Genomic DNA, 17,895 nt, shown 5'->3' on the forward strand with positions numbered 1-17,895 from the left:
CCCAGTCGACTCACTAATACCTCTCGGTGCGCCAATCCCTGTCCAAAGCCCGGCTTCGTAAAGCCAAGCAATGGATGCTGGTTGTTTTGTGCCAGCGGCTGGATGCGTCCGGCACTCGGTGCAGGGACGGGGGCTTACCCGGGCCGAGATCCCACGCATCACCTCGGCGTGGAGCCATCCAATGTCCCGATCTCGACCTGCCGGCACGTCTCAACAAAACGTGGTCGCCATAACGACCCTTCCTATCGGGCTGCCAGCTCCGCCTAGTGGAGCCTGGACGCGGCCGTTCAAAGCGAGGCCCGGCACGCACCGAGGGCCTGCTTCGGCTAAAAGTCGCTCTAACCTCTAACCCGTGTAACGTCGATGCTTCACCTGGACGCTTACACCCCGCAGCCCGTTCCTTGCTCACACATCCAGCTGTGCCCATGCTCCTCGTACCCTTCCTTACACACCCAGGTACACCCATTCCACTCACAGCCTTGGTCACACACCTGACCACCGAACACTTTGGCACACATTCGTTGATCGCACACCTCACCAATACACCGCTTCGCGCCCCCTCCTCGGTCACCTCCTCTGTGACAATCACAGGTGTGCCCTCATTCGCACACCCAACCATGTGCCTCACCACCAACTCCAGAGTGCATTCCCACTCACGCTCTACCATTCCAGGTGTGCATCCTTCCATCCCAGGTGTACATCCTCGCTCACCTGTCACAACCAACTCACTCTCCTTGTCACTCTCAATACTCTCACCACCACTCTTGACAACGCACTCACCCTTACTCTTGACAGCGCACTCTTTCCTCGTACACCTGTCCGTCACACACCTTTCTCGCGCACACTCTCCCGTTACACCCTCTGTAACACTCACCACAGGTGGACACTCTTCCTTACTTCTGACAGCGCACTCTTTCCTCATGCACCTGTCCGTCACACACCTTTCTCGCGCACACTCTCCCGTCACACCCTCTGTAACACTCACCACACCACGCTTCCATGTGCTCCCTCGCACACGCGCTACGACCGACTCACTCTCGCCAGCACCCTCACTCCTTGGCACGCACTTTTTCCTCACACACCCCAGAGTCGGACTTTCTCGCACACCTCCTCTTTCGCACACCAGACCTGTCGCACACTTCACCAACGGCCTCTCACGAATACCCGGGTCTATCTCGACCCCCAAGCTTCTTAAATCCCCTGGCGCATCATACGCACGACCATATTGGTCACCACTTACACCGGGTCCTCTTCCTCTTCGCTTCTCCTCCATCACCTGCGAATCCCTCATCCGGTTAATGAGCACATCATCACGATCCAAACACAGACTTTGGACCAATTCTTTTATCTCCTCTTTTATCTCTTTCTTATCCCCTCTCCGTCGCTTCTTAATTTCGCTCATCCCTTCTTCCACTTCTTCTAATTTGTGCTTCACCTCTTTTATTCCCCGGTACGTCTCCTCAAGCTCATCCTCTAAGGCTACCTTGACCGTTTCCAGGTGCGTCCTCACCTGCCGGTCCTTCGTCTCCATTACCTCTATCACCTCGTCCAACCTCGTTGTCAGTCCCTCACGTACCATCTGACATTCCCTCTTTGTCGCTATCAAGTCGTTTTTTATGTCGTTTTGTGTCGCTTTTAAACCTCCTAATACCGCAGTGTTCCTTTGAACCTGCTCCACTAACTCCGTTTGTCCCACCGTCAGCTGCTCCACCTCCTGCGTCAGGTCCTCTATGCCCCCTTGCAATTTTACAGTCCCCTTTCTCACCTCCTTCTCCATGTGCTCCTTACAGTGCCTCACCTCCTCGCGCACTCCTCCGACCTCCTCACTCACTCCTCTCCTGATCTCCTCTCCCATCACTTGCATCTCCTGCCCAGATGCCACCCTCATCTGCTCCATTTCCTCCCTGTGAGCATCCAGTTTGGTTTCTACCCCCATTCTGACCCCCTCTATCTGCTGCCCCATTTGGTTAACTTCCCTTTCCGCTTGGTCCCTCATGTCCCTCAATTTGCCTTCCATGGTGTTTTCTAACCCCTCTAACCCTTTTTGCATCCCTTCCATTTGATTCTCTTGAGCGGCCATTCTGTTTTCTACCCCCATTAACCCCTCCTGTATTTCCCCTAATCTATCGTCTAATTTCCCAAATTTCATGTCTAATCCCTTAAAATTATTGTCTAATCCCTTAAAATTATTGTCTAATCCCTTAAAATTATTGTCTAATCCCTCACTGGTACCCCTCGCTTCGTCCCTCATTACCCCTATTTTGCCCTCCAATCGCTCACCCTGAGCATCCATCCGGTTCCCCATTACCCCCATTTGGTCCTCCAATCGCTCACCCCGAGCATCCATCCGGTTCCCCATTACCCCCATTTGGTCCTCCAATCGCTCACCCTGAGCATCCATCCGGTTCCCCAACCGCTCACCCAATCGCTCAATTTGGCTCTCCATACTCATCTGTACAGCTGCCTGTAACTGCGCAATGAGGGCCTGCATGTCAATCGGCTGCATGTTAAAGCCCGTTGATACAGCGGCCTCGGCTACCACGCGCTCTTGCGAGGCGCCATTTTGCGCGCCCGCTACTTCGTGCGTGACGGCGCTATTTTGCGAACCTGCCGCCCTCACTGCTTCGCTCTCCTCTTGTCCCTTGTCAGGGATTAAATATTCATATTGACAATATTGCTAGAATATATATCAATGTAATCTTGTTTAAAGTGGAATTATGTTTTTACTTTACGAATGAGCAAAAGAGCATAGAGCTAGCATTAACATGTGGTCAGGAGAGTTAATTTCAGACAAGAATGTGTAACGCTCTTGGACCGCCACCTGTCGATCATTAATAGCCTATGTTCAGGGCACTGCGCACACGCTGCAAATTCTCCTTCAGCAGGTCAGAGTATTTGACCTCTTGAAACAGAAATAAGTATTTGCTGGCCGAGAGAGCCAAATAAGGTTTTGGATAAGGAACACCCTGCATGCTCTGCAACATCAAAGGAGTTTGGGGCTTTAAAACCAGGAGAAAGTTGCGAGCAGAGAGGAGAGTGGACTAGGAGAGTGGACTGGGAGAGTGAACTGAAGAGGAGTGAAAACTGAAGACCAGTTGAACTGATCAACCAACTGGAGACTGGTCAACAACTGAACGAGCTTCAAAAGACCTACAGACCGAGCTTCAACCGAGACCGACCGAGCTTCAACAAACTCTGGAACAAAGACTCATTAAAGATCTCGGCTTAGTATACAACAAATTCTCAAAAGTGAATAAAACATTGATTTTGCTAAAACGAGTTTCTGAAGTTTCTGAAGTAGAACAGTAGTTAAAATTATTATTCTACAAGTGGTGGCCCGTAGGGACTCAACTGCCCAGGTAAGCTTTTGTTTGTTATCTGTGTAGTCTGATGTTAATCTGTGAAAATAGTTCAGTGTTTGAGTTTTGTGTACGTTTGTTGATGTGTGGAAGGAAAAAACACGAGGCCTTTAACAGGTTTCAGAAATCATGCCAATTTTTTTTCTTCCAAAATTTATGTATACGCATTTTTGAGGGATGGTGCCATGAACTGTCACAAATATCCACTAAAGCTTGGTGTCTTTAGAAAAGGTGCTGTGCTTTCATGAAGGATTTGTTTTAAAAAATTTCAGAAGTCATGACGATAAAAAAAAATTTTAAAAATTAATAATCAATTATTTTTTTGTTTTTTCTGTAATTTGAATTTTTTTTCGGTACATTTTACGAGTTTAATGAGACGATTGCAAAGAGCCACTAACGAACCCCGGGCGTTAGCCAACAGGTGCTGCATTCGTCTTGTCATGTACAACTGAAATATGGATTTTGTATATTTCTTGCTCATTTCATGAATGTCATGAATTCATGAAATAGAACGTCAATTTTGTAAATATCTTTAAAATGATTTCCAGCAATGGTCTGCATTCAAATCTCTGCTCGTTTTCGTGATTAAATGACTTATAAGTGTGTCGATTTTCCCGTTAAAATAATGGTTGAGATCCTGCTTGGGTTGTGACCACAGACGAGCAGATTGCAGAATGGACACTATTTGATTTATAATCATATTCGCGGTTTTTGTAAAAAGCGATTTTTCAAGCGATTTTTTAAAAGCGATTAAAGCGATTTTATACAGCATCTGTACAGTAAGCCAAATAATGGTAAAATCGGCTGGATTCGATTTTCAAACATGCATTTCCAGTGTGGTACCAAAAAGTGAGTTTAGTATTTAGCATTGTTTAGCATTTAGCCAATTTGTCTGCACGAGTCGACAGACAGTCCAAAAATAGGCATTCTTTTCCACACTGACCCTGCCACTGGAATGCGTGCAGGCAGGTTGCCCATGGTAACCGTTTGGTGTTGTGTCCTGGGTCCCGTAAGATTTGCACACACTGACCCTGCCACTGGAATGCGTGCAGGCAGGTTGCCCATGGTAACCGTTTGGTGTTGTGTCCACTTATCTATGGAATCAGAAGCGATTTTTTAAATGTAACCTCTTTACATCCTGATTAGAAAAAATATATATATATTTTTAGGATTTTTATGGCGGCGGCCATCTTGGACCACAGCTAAAAATCCTTCAATCAAGATGAAATTTAATGTGAGCCAATCCCATGCTACTGTGATCCGTAATCTCTAAAAAATAGAACCATCCAATGTACCTTTGATCATTTTATATTTCATCTGTCTTTTAAGATTTTAAAAAGGGAATTTATTGATATAAGATCCTATGACATTTGCCAAGGCAATTAAATGGAGGGAAACCAATGATGAAATATATTGTGATCTGTTTATACATGAATGAATTTACATGTACATGAATTTGTTGACCCCAACCCAATCTTAACCCTAACTTCATTCTACCATTATCCATCCCCTTCAAATCATGTTATATTACTGATAGTATGAGGCATGTAAAGGATTGTTGATCCCATATCCCATTGGATCCCATGTTGATTTAGCATATCACCTCATTATGTGGCTTTATGTGTTTTTGTGTGTGTGGGTATGTGTTCTTCATTCTCATTTTTAAAAAATTTTTTCCCTCTCCCTAAAGAATATGGCCCCATAGTGTTAAAGTGATGAGTGCCATGGTACGACACAGTTGAAATGGTTAAAAAAAAAAAAAATACACAGATGAGTGTAATGGCTCGCACAGAAGTTCGAGAGGGAGACAGTATTTACCATATAATCTCACAGCCTTGTAAGGGAGTCATGAGTGCGGCCAATGATACACAGCTATCTTTAGGTTAAAATACAATGAGTGTCGTATTTCGCATAGTATTAATTCCTCATTCCTCCCTTGGCATTCTGCCACTTCTCCTCCTCCCTTCCCCACCCTTTTCCTCCCCCCTTTCCTTCTCCTTTCCTCCTCTTTTGCTTCTTCTTTTACCTGTTTTCACCTTTCATAGTTCTCATTGTTTTCTCATTTCTCTCATTGTTTCTCATTCTCATTGTTTTCTCTCATTGTTGATGAGATTCATCATTGTCATCATGATTGTCATATGCTGATTATTATTGATGTTCATTCTCAAATTTTGTACAATTATGGTAAATTTATATTTACAATTTATAATTACAATGATTTACAATGGTCATGATTTTACAATCATGAAAATTGCTATGATTATCAGGCATGTCATCATTGGGTTTTGATGTAAATCGATTGCATGGACTTTAAGGATAGCTTTATAGCCCTGCAGGATTAATGATGTATTACAAGTTACAAAGTTTATTGGAGTGTCGAAATTTCGGTATGATTGGATTCCATTGATAAATATTATGAATTGTCATTCATTGGTACACATTTCAGGAATCTTACTAGTCTAGTAGGAAGACTAGGTCCCCCTGCACCCCCCGGAGATATACTTCTAATCAGTGTTTCTAGATTGGAAGAAATGTGTAGAAAATGACTAGCTATGGCCCCAAGCTGAAAAATGTCCCACATACCATTTTTATGCAAATTACTGCTGCAAATTTTATGCAAAATTATGCAAATTTTATGCAAATTTTTGATGAGGAGTAGAGTTGAGGGGTCTTTGAGGGCTTCATCGAGGTGCTCTCGGTTGCAAGACTGGGTCATTCTGAGAAGCACAGCAGGGTCAGAGATCATGATGTTCTCCTCCTCAGTGAATCTCTCCATCAACAGCCTCTCCATTGCCTCACACACTGTTTTGAGGCAAAAGAGGGACTTTGCGTAGGCCTTTCCACTGAGAACACCTTTGAGAGATCCACTTGTTACTAGTTGTGCCTCAAAGAGAATCTCTGCATATCCAGAACCACGCATCTTGTGTCCAGTGAGCATCCCGATGTAGTTCATGGATGTGTGGAAGGGTCCAATCGTTACTACATGACTAGCAAATTCATTTGGCCAGCGCCAGATGATGGGAAGGGCTTTCATGCAGACACCCAGATCAAATGTATTCAGGACCCATCTCTGACCCACCTCAGCAGTTGCTGCCTCGGAACGCTTCAGTAGCTCACGAACAACTGCGTTGTCTGTGATCGGTCTGTGCCTGGTGCCTGCATGGCATGGCAATGGCCTGCAGCCTGTGCCTGGGCTAGGGGGTTTCACCTCTGCAACTGGTTCTCCCCCACCCAGCAAATCAACAGTCGACTACTGCACGCCTATCCACCAACCGATCACAGACAACGCAGTTGTTCGTGAGCTACTGAAGCGTTCCGAGGCAGCAACTGCTGAGGTGGGTCAGAGATGGGTCCTGAATACATTTGATCTGGGTGTCTGCATGAAAGCCCTTCCCATCATCTGGCGCTGGCCAAATGAATTTGCTAGTCATGTAGTAACGATTGGACCCTTCCACACATCCATGAACTACATCGGGATGCTCACTGGACACAAGATGCGTGGTTCTGGATATGCAGAGATTCTCTTTGAGGCACAACTAGTAACAAGTGGATCTCTCAAAGGTGTTCTCAGTGGAAAGGCCTACGCAAAGTCCCTCTTTTGCCTCAAAACAGTGTGTGAGGCAATGGAGAGGCTGTTGATGGAGAGATTCACTGAGGAGGAGAACATCATGATCTCTGACCCTGCTGTGCTTCTCAGAATGACCCAGTCTTGCAACCGAGAGCACCTCGATGAAGCCCTCAAAGACCCCTCAACTCTACTCCTCATCAAAAATTTGCATAAAATTTGCATAATTTTGCATAAAATTTGCAGCAGTAATTTGCATAAAATGGTATGTGGGACATTTTTTCAGCTTGGGGCCATAGCTAGTCATTTTCTACACATTTTTTCCAATCTAGAAACACTGATTAGAAGTATATCTCCGGGGGGTGCAGAGGGACCTAGTCTTCCTACTAGACTATACACCATTTTAATTGTCAAGAACTTTGAGTGTCTTTCAAAGTGAGACATGGTGGGTGACACATGACATGACATGTGACATCACATGACGTGTGACATGTGACACGTGTGACATGTGCGACATTGCCCAATGAACTGGTTCATATCGGTCAGATCAATTTGGTTGATTGTCTCACAAATGAAGGGTTGAGTTGCCTTCAGTGGTTGTTAAACTTTAATTTGTGATATGATGACCACACAGGATTGAAAAAATATGTCAGATATGATCCAGAGGCGGAACGGTGATTTGTCAACTGACGGCAGATATGGGTCAAACGGTGACCATGGACCGGCGATCATATTTCCCCGTGAGTAGACGGAACTGTTTTGCCAACATTGGGTACAGGCTTAGATATAGGGTTATCAGACTGATAAATGTGAATTTTGCTATTTTGATATTTGATATTTTGATATTTTCAATGATAATTTCAATGATGATTTGATATTTGAATTTTGATATTATCATTTATGATATTTTATTATGTATTATTATTAGGATTTTATTGATGAATATTGATAAATTGATTGAAATTGCATAATTGAATTCATTCTGATGCTGATCTGATTGATTTAATCTGATCTGATTTTATTTAAATTTAATTTAATCAAGTCAATTGATGGATGAATAAAAAGTGCGGTCTCAAGAAAGAAGCTTTGAGACATTTGCAAAACATCAATGTGCAGACAACCTGGGACGATGAGCGAGGTGGTGAGTCTAGTGGTTATTTGTTATATTATGTGGTTATTTTTGTTTGACCCCCCCTTAACAGGACTTACTGATCCAGACTCATCTGCAACACTGATCAGTGAGATTGGGGTGTGGGAAAAGCCACAGAACAGGGAGACTCTCTGGCAGTCACTTGAAGTCATCAATTGCAAAGGTGGAGAGACACTTCCTGGACGATTACGGAGTCGAGCTTATAGGACATAAGCTAGGAAATTGACAGGGGGTACAAGTGTAATTTAAAGTGTAGTCTTGGTAGTTATCTGGTACATTGAGTAAATACTGAGTGTTATTCATATACAGCCAGAATGGGGAATGCAGCTTGTAAGAATACACAAGGACAACCAGATATTCCAAAAAAAAGGTACTTGTGCATATTATATGTACGACCGATATGGTGAAGAGGCTATTAGTGAGGTTGAAAATTGGTATTTGTGGACAAAGGGACATGATAAGGAGTTTCCAAGAGATGGTACATTTGAGCGAAATCGATTGGAGAGATTAGGACAAGAATTGAAAGCCAGGAAGCAACATAATTTAACAGTAGACTGGCTTGCATTCCATTATTGGGATATGGAATCCAGGAATAGGGCACAGCAAGGACGTATATTGGACCTAGAACTTAAAATAAAAACGATGCAGGATACATTGGAGGACATAAATGCACAACTGCCCTCGAACATAGGAATAAAAGTGACAGTTGTCCCATCTGATTCCCATTTGTCTCCCCAAAAAGGACGGTACAGAGAATTTTTTCGTGTTTCAGGAGAGAACCAGAGATTGCAGTGGCAACTCAGGGATCTGGAGATGCAGCCTAGAAATACAAGTGAACAGGTGGACAAACCAGCCAATGACAGACATCGATGTTACAAGTGTGGAAATATGGGACACTGGAAACGACGTTGTCCATATTCAAATAGGAAGACTAGTTCATAGAAAAAAACCAGGATCAAGGGTACCAGTGCTTACTGGTACCTCAGATAACGTTTAGGCTTTCATTGCTGCAGATCCCAAATGACGACAGGCCTCAACAGATCAAATGCCAACAGACCAACATGAATAATTGTTCCTGCTTCTTGTCTCAAAATTTTTTTCGGAGCAAGAATGAATTTTACTTTTGCTTATTAGCGAATTAATAATTAATTGATTAAATGCCAAAATTGGATTTTTTTGGAACATGAATTAAAAGATCCAGAATTAGAGTTCATTCTGGAAGCCTCATATTTGCCAATTATAGATGGCGTTTTAGGGAGTATTTTGGGTGAAACAATTTTTTACAACAAAACAATTACCAAAGTGTGGAACATTGCTTTGCAAAATTTTTTGGGAACCAAGTGACGAGCATCACATGATCAGCAGGTGGGCATTTTGGACTATTTTTTTGCATGCTGATAGGTCAGTGGTTGACTGACATGTAAATAGATGTATTGTCAAATTGGGATAAATTATTGTGGGACCAAAAAAGGGTAATTTCAATGTGACATTATAGGGGTTTTCTAAAACAAATAAACTTTTTGTCTATTTGTGTATTAGCGTTTCTAAAATTAAAGGATAAATTTTACGAAATTGAAATGCAATTGACACCCATCTTGATCTGTTAATGATGGTTCAAATGCAAACAAATATACATAATGCTTGGGTTTGTGTATGTTTGTGCGTCAATGTTTGTGTTTTTTTTGGTTTTGTGTGTCAATCTTACTAGAATATCCAGAAAATTCGTAAAATAAAATAGGAATATAATTTGATTATGAACATTATCTCTTTTGTCAAGGGCGATGAAATATACAGATTTGATGTGCTAGGTTATGAGCAGCCATTAATTAATGGTAAAATTGTGAGTAATTTTGGGATTCCATTTTTGATAGAATTTATATGAGAATAACAGCTATTTATGGATAGGAGCTTCATAAACAAAATGAGTACAAAATTAGCCAAATTTGGAAGTGGTCTTACATTGACTTTCCAGAGTACTCTGCTCATGGATTTTTACATATATAAACTTGACCTTTATCAGCATATAAATTGTGCTGTATGTATGGATGTGTCTTAGGCATAGACGATATGGGCAGATAGTAAAGAAAGTTTTGTTGAATTGAACTTGTGAGTTTTAAAACGAAATGCATTGTGAATCTTAAAACCAAGGGGCAGACGTGAACGCGCTGTTATGTTTTTTACACTCAGAACACGATGTTACGTGTACCTGCAACATATTTTGTTACTCTGCCACACCTATATTGGCATACTGGTGACAGTAGTATTCACTAAGTTGCATAGAAATGGAGGAACAACTTTTAAGGGAGTATACAACCACGTATTTGGATATTTTCTACAAAAGTAGGGGTTTCAATGAGTGGTAGCTGTACACATGGGATTTATCAAATTAAGTTATGCAGTTTAAACAAAGTTACTGGTAAACAGAAGGGAAATGGATAGTAAATAAATTCTTCAATGCTGGGTAAATTTAATGAGATATTACAAAGACTTATAAGAGCTACTGTTCTTCCTTATAGCAGTGGGAAAAGAGTGAATTAGAACCAAATGAATCTATAAATGAATGTGATAGGGATAATATCCTCAATTTGTGTTACTTATTTGATTGTGGGTAAAGGAATTATTTTATCGTAATGGATTGATAACAGCAGCCTGCAATGTCCTGAGAGTGTGCATCCATGTAATTAGAAATCCCAGATTTGTTTTTACAAACAACATTTGGTAGAGGTCTTATGTCGACGAGCACTTACTTGGTAGATAAAAAAGGTACTGCATGTTGGCAGCCACTTTTGCGGCCATTTAGGCCAAACACATTGAGAGAAAATTGTCGTTCAATACGTAATTTACACATGGCTATTTGTAAAAGGGAAGTTGTTGCGATGGGAAACATTTCTGAAGGTTTATTAAAATGTTATAATATGACATGTGTCAAGGCAAACTATTGGATGGGAAAATTAGATCTGGTTATAGAATGAATTTGCTGACCCTTTGAAGTTAATTCTTTGAAATTGATTGTTTTACTAGTATTTTGAGTTCACATTGGAAATGGTTTGGTAGAGCTTTGTTAAAACCTATGGTTGTGGTATTTTGGAACGAATTCACAGATCATAGGAAGTTGATAACAATAGAAATAAATATGGACCCCGGGAAATAGGGGCATCAGAATAAGGCAAATAATCAGATTTATGTTACATATTAAGGGATTTTTCTTTAGTCACATTTTAAGAAGTTTGTTAGTTTGGTATATAATGTTGAATGTCATTGACATAAATGAGGGCATAACAACTTGTTGTGCACTATGTCCGTTTTACACGATCGATGAACTCATATCACCACAAGTAACACTGTTAAAGAAAAAAAAGCGGGGAGGACTATGCTAATAACATATTAGGCATAGTTTGCTTGTTTGCAAGAATTGTTGGGAATTAGATATTCCTGTTTGTGATTTAAATCATATAATCATTATTAATGCATTTATTTTCTTTGAGTTGAGTTACAACACCTGCATGAGTTTAATTTTTTGAATTATATGAACCTGAAAGCAATTGTGGATGCTATTCTTAGTTTTAGTAGTGTAAAACACATGTCTGAGTTGAATATTATTCGTGTGAAGTTGTTATAAAATATAGTGATTTCATGTTACAATGTACCCCATCTGATTCAATCTGTGTGGAGAGCAGATATAAATGTGGCTAAGTAAAGGAAAGACAAGACCACATCCCAAATGGAGTGATAACGACATCTGGGAAGAAGTTTGAAAAAGGAAAATTTGTGAAAATGAAGTTAATCTTGGCATACACCCTCTTTCTCAAAGAATGATGAAGAAATGCTCCTTTGGAAGATGGATGTTTACCTTCACCAAGGGAAAATTATGTGACCATTTGTCTGGGTCACACTGCAACATATGGAAAAGGGCGATCACTTACTTGTGTTCAAATACCTCGAACAGTCATCACATCAGCAATTGCAGGACGACGATATTTTACCTGCAACGTTTACGGGATACGGTGACGTGTGTCATTACTTCACCAACTTCCGGGGAGCCAGCATGGAGCTGCAAGCGAACGACTGCCTTTTCCTTCACAACAGCTGTGCACGATTCTGCTGTGTGCTCCTGGTATGGACCATGGACAACTGAGTACCATGGTCCCAACATCATCATTGCGGATGCATCCGGCATCCCTGCTCCACATCTTGTTGACAAATCAACATCACATCAATACTTGCTCCATGCTCACGATTAGTGAGGAGGCAAGTCAACTACAACTGGATGGAGGCCTTGTTCAAATCTACTATGGCTCACAGCAAGAGTGGCAAGGATGCTGCATGGAGAGCAGGGTCAGTCTTTGACTCTGCCCAGTTATCACAACAGCAGAAAATCCTATGCAAATAGTGAAGGTGTGATGAAGACAACAGGAGAAAATGTTTTATGCTGAAATTCCAAACACAAGTGATCCGCCCCTTTTTTCAAAACAAAGAAAGTCAATATTTGATTAAAGGCAAATATTTTGCCAAATGTTGCAGATGCTTCATTATTTTGATGAACTGAAATTATTGCGTTTTGGTAAAGGTGAAATGTTTTGTGATCTTTATGCAAATGAGTTGAATTGAATTATCAACATAGAAAGAGTCAATGAACAAGGAAATGCATTGTGATCAAAATTCTTCCAGAATGACGGTGTATGCCTTAGGAAATTGAATTACAAGATTAGTGGTTTGAATATTTAATGTGGTAATGTTTAGATTAATGGTTAATATAAACATAAAAGAAAAAACTGGGGATTGTCAGGGATTAAATATTCATATTGACAATATTGCTAGAATATATATCAATGTAATCTTGTTTAAAGTGGAATTATGTTTTTACTTTACGAATGAGCAAAAGAGCATAGAGCTAGCATTAACATGTGGTCAGGAGAGTTAATTTCAGACAAGAATGTGTAACGCTCTTGGACCGCCACCTGTCGATCATTAATAGCCTATGTTGAGGGCACTGCGCACACGCTGCAAATTCTCCTTCAGCAGGTCAGAGTATTTGACCTCTTGAAACAGAAATAAGTATTTGCTGGCCGAGAGAGCCAAATAAGGTTTTGGATAAGGAACACCCTGCATGCTCTGCAACATCAAAGGAGTTTGGGGCTTTAAAACCAGGAGAAAGTTGCGAGCAGAGAGGAGAGTGGACTAGGAGAGTGGACTGGGAGAGTGAACTGAAGAGGAGTGAAAACTGAAGACCAGTTGAACTGATCAACCAACTGGAGACTGGTCAACAACTGAACGAGCTTCAAAAGACCTACAGACCGAGCTTCAACCGAGACCGACCGAGCTTCAACAAACTCTGGAACAAAGACTCATTAAAGATCTCGGCTTAGTATACAACAAATTCTCAAAAGTGAATAAAACATTGATTTTGCTAAAACGAGTTTCTGAAGTTTCTGAAGTAGAACAGTAGTTAAAATTATTATTCTACACCCTCAATTTGGTCCTGGATCGACCCTACCTAACTCTCCTTTACCGGACCCCAGCTGTCTTGATCCGCCATAGCGCGACTTTCAAAATTCGGTTTTTTTTTTATTTTCGTAAAACAAATTCAAATTTCGCCGTTATAATTTCGCGCGGGAAACGCGCTCCGAATCGATTCTACTTGTTACAAATTTGGGCCTAATAACGCGCGGGAAACGCGCTCCGAATCGATTCTACTTGTTACAAATTTGGGCCTAATAAATTTAGTCCCGGGTTCGAATTCCACTCCTCGACACCAATTGTTACAGACGTGGCTTAGATGTTATTTACCGAGCGGTTTTGGTATGACCACGTCTGCACAAGATTATACTCGATATTATACCCGAACGTTGACTAGTCGCGCGATGCTAGGTCAATGAAGGAACAGACACACGGCTGGGATTAAAATGACGACACCAGGGATACGGTTCTCAAGACCTCCGGAGGAGATTATATTCGTGCGGAAGGTCAGATTACAGGGACGAGAGGTACAGCACAGAAAGGTGGGCACTTAGACACAACCTTATATTAACCCCAACAGACGACAGGCAAACGGGACAAGGCTGACTCACACGGGGATTGATAGCAGGAAAGCGGGTATCGATGGCTCCAGGTGCACCTGGGCTCAGGGCAGAATCGACCCGGTTCGGTCCGGTCCAAAGATGCGGGGAGGTATCGTCGCGCTGGGGGTGGCGGTGGCTTCCTCTGCTCTCCGTAGTTCAGGCGCATCTGACGTCACGTCCGCTACGTGGCCGCGTATATCCGGCGGGGAGTGACACGCCCTCAGCTCGTCAGCTCCGCCTCGTGGAATCGGCACGTTGCTTCTCATTGGGTGCGTGCGGGGGGGTTACCGGCTCCGCCCCTGACGAGGAGCTGACAAGGAGCCCCTTCGTGGTAACCCCGTGGAGCGCATGGTCTGGAGCGCATCGTCTGGAGCGCATTGTCGATGGCGGCGAACCGAGCCGGTGGGAGGACGCACACTCCCCCCCGCGCAGCGCCCCTCTGTTGTTGTAGACGGGGAAGAAGATGGGAGGAGGTACGGGAAAGGTCCTAAACTCACTACTGGTGCCATATAATCACATTCTGGTGCAACGAAGAGTCATAATTAATGGAAACGAGTCCTTAACTGACATAGACTAAGAATAACTAGCAAGATGTCCGAAAGTTGTCTACGTGTGATGCGGTGGACCTGGGCACGACATTTAATGGGGGAAAAAGGGGAAGGTCGGCTCTACTGATTGTTGTTTACAGACAATGGGACTAGGGAATGGGGGATTGGGGATAGTTGGGGAGTATTGGGGAAAATAGGGGAATATTTACAAGCGGATATGGAGGCCAAATTCCATATTCGCAACAGTATTAATAAAATAATTGAAGACCAACATCGGCCCGCACGGGCCTGGTTATCTTCAACAAAACGCGTCACCAAACACCGGACCCAATGAGAGTCGAGCATTTGCAAAAATATTTCTAAAATGAAAGCGCTCAATGGTGGGCGCCATCGACCGGATGCGGAAGTTTGCATAAAACAATTGCGAAAAAGTTCAATAGGAGTTTGTTTCACCCGTCGTTCTTTGATTCACAATCTAATGAAACCTCTAATTAGTAATTAAAATACGTTACGACCAACCTCGGTATCTTCAACGAAAATTGTCATCAAACACCAGAACCAATGAGATTCGAGCATTTGAAAAAAAATTTTTTTTAAAGCTTATTACGTGTTTCGGAGGGTGAAAATGGAATCAAATATTCTAACATTGACGAAGAATTATTTTTTAGAAATCTCGCGGCCGTATGGGATAGTTTTTCACGGCCAGAAATACGGTATAAGCGGTTTACATATTTACTTTAGAAATACGGATAGTTTTTCACGGCCGGAAATATCCGAAGTTGAGACGGAATTCACCGAATTAATCACTGCAAGCTAACGTCTTCTGGTGGAGGAAGCTGCCGTGCCCGGAGAGTCAGAGAACCAGCCCTGGCGCCTGACAGCGACTGAAGTTAGAAGACTACACACTTACTGTGAAAACGTATGTTAAGCCAAGTTAAAAATAGGCCTTAAGCTAGCACATTGTATAGTTACTTCCTTAAGCTTCTTGTGACATTTATTGTATGCAGGTATTGCCATTGGGGAGGACTGTCTGCTCTTCTCTTTTACCAAGTCTTACCAGGTACGGTACCTACTACACCTACCTACTACCAACTACCTACCTACCTACTACCAACTACCTACCTACCTACTACCAACTACCTAACCTACTGATGCCATGGTGATGGGTAAAATAGTGGCAAGAGGTTTTGGCTTCGCCGGCTCATTGCGGCTTTGCAGTCGGTACTAGTAATATTTTTACTTCCTGTAGAAGCCGTTACTCCCACAGAAACTCCATTATAACTATAAGCTATTTATACACACTAGGGCATTGCCCGTACTATATCTATATCTAAAATTATATCCCCCCCCCCTCTATTTACATGAAATGGTTTGATCCAAAGCGAACGGCTTCCGGAGTTTGGTAAAGAAATCGCCATCGCGTGCACAAACGCGCAGGAAAGCGAATGAATCGCAAATTCGTTTTTATTAGTTTTAAAACATAGTTTAACGCCAACATAGTTTGCAAACGTGAAATAAATGAATACGCTCTCAAATGTGCCATCCGAGGCAGAGTGTGTCCGCCACGTTCGGCACACGCGATAGTTCGCTGCTCTCTGATTGGTTGAATCGTTTTTTGGACATAGCTCGGTAAGTAATTGTCCGATTAATATGAAACCTTGAAAAGGCACATCCTCGGGTCCCCAGCAATATACCTGGCAAGTTAAAAGTATATCGGACCCGTGGTTGTCGAGAAACAGCGGTCACAGACAAACAAACGTACAAACGTACAAACAGAGATTACTGGAATTATAGATAGATTATCACTGCAGGAAAAAGGCCTTGGGGAAGTGGGACATTATTAGTATTAACATTGTTTTGTAATAACATTAACAATATGCGATTATTATTAATTTTGTTATTAAAAGCGTCTTTGGAAAAACAACACGATAAATCTTCTTTGGAAATACGCCATGATAAAGCTCATTTAACATTTATATACACCTCGACGTGCAACCCCATCGACGGCAATGGCGGGCAAACTCGCTCGGGGGGAGAAAACCTCCTTTGGGAGGGGGGCAAATGAATGTGCTACAATCTTCATTATGTAACCCTTCGTCATCCTGTCAAGTTTGGTTGAGATTGGATAAGTAACGATAGAATGTATTGGCGTCAAAAATTCATCAGACAGACTGACACAAATGGCGTATTTTAGTATGATTACAAGTTATGTGGAATTTTTATTTCAAAATCAACTTTTTTATTGTAACTGAAGAGATCAAACTAAACAGTGTTGTAGTTCGAGGAGGTTACATGTCAGGAATATCTGCAAAAAGCATGCCCAAATCAAAATTCACTGATTCCAAAAGTATTCAGCCCCTTACGTCAGTACTTGGTAGAAGCATATTGTTGCGGATATGAGGACTGTATATTTTTTTGATTGTGTTGTATTGTGGTAAATTGGTGTGAATTATTATTATTGTTGTTATTGTTATTCGGTGCCTCCTGCCTCCGGAGCTGTGTAAAGATCAAAAGGGCGTTCCATAATTAGTCCACAAGCATACACGTCAGCCAATCATAGAATATCCATGTTCGATAGTTATATCTTATTCTGTGTATTAGTGTAAGGCTGTGTCTTCCATTAATTGAAATACTCCATTGCACCAGTGAAAGAGAATAGATCCCCTTTCCTTCCCATCCCCAAAACCTCCATTTCCATATTACATCCCCTCTCGTCACTGCTGAGCCCTCGATTCCCAATCACCTCCCCTCCAATAACCGCCATTGACCATGTGCTTTGAGTCGGAGAAGAAAGGCGTGTCTCCACCTCGTCAGAGGGGAGGAGGGGCGTGCCCGCCCGTCGTCATCCAAGGCGGAGCCCGAGGGTCGCGCAACCAACCAGGGCCGAGGTGAGCACCCCGATGGGCGTGTCCAAAACGCCGGGGGCGTAATCGCTGGAGGCGCTATAAAAGGCGCAAAACGGGAGTTGGTCAGGGATGCACGAGGAGTTGGTCAGGGATGCACAAGGAGTTGGTCAGGGATGCACAAGGAGTTGGTCGCAAGGAGTTGGTCTGAGTTGGTCTGAGTCGGTTGCGTTGGTAAGGAGTCGGTGGTCAGTTGGTTGCGGTGCGGAGTCGGTGGTGAGGAGTGAGAGAAACAAGAAAGAGTTGAGGGTTTGGACCAGACAAGTCCTGGGAACGCAGCGGACGGAGGCCGCAGCAGCAAGAGCACCCAA

General features: G+C 42.6%; 1 long non-coding RNA gene across 1 annotated transcript; it reads left to right on the top strand.

Annotated features, from left to right (window-relative positions):
* The first annotated feature begins 3,320 nt into the window (after positions 1 to 3,320).
* Positions 3,321 to 13,490, top strand: LOC144888632 (uncharacterized). The gene is made up of 2 exons (XR_013621178.1): positions 3,321 to 3,359; positions 8,127 to 13,490. It is a non-coding gene; the product is annotated as an uncharacterized LOC144888632 (long non-coding RNA).
* Positions 13,491 to 17,895: the final 4,405 nt, after the last annotated feature.

The sequence above is a fragment of the Myxine glutinosa genome, chromosome 13, assembly GCF_964187855.1.
Source record: "Myxine glutinosa chromosome 13, kmMyxGlut1.1, whole genome shotgun sequence".
Classification (NCBI taxonomy): Eukaryota; Metazoa; Chordata; class Myxini; order Myxiniformes; family Myxinidae; genus Myxine; species Myxine glutinosa.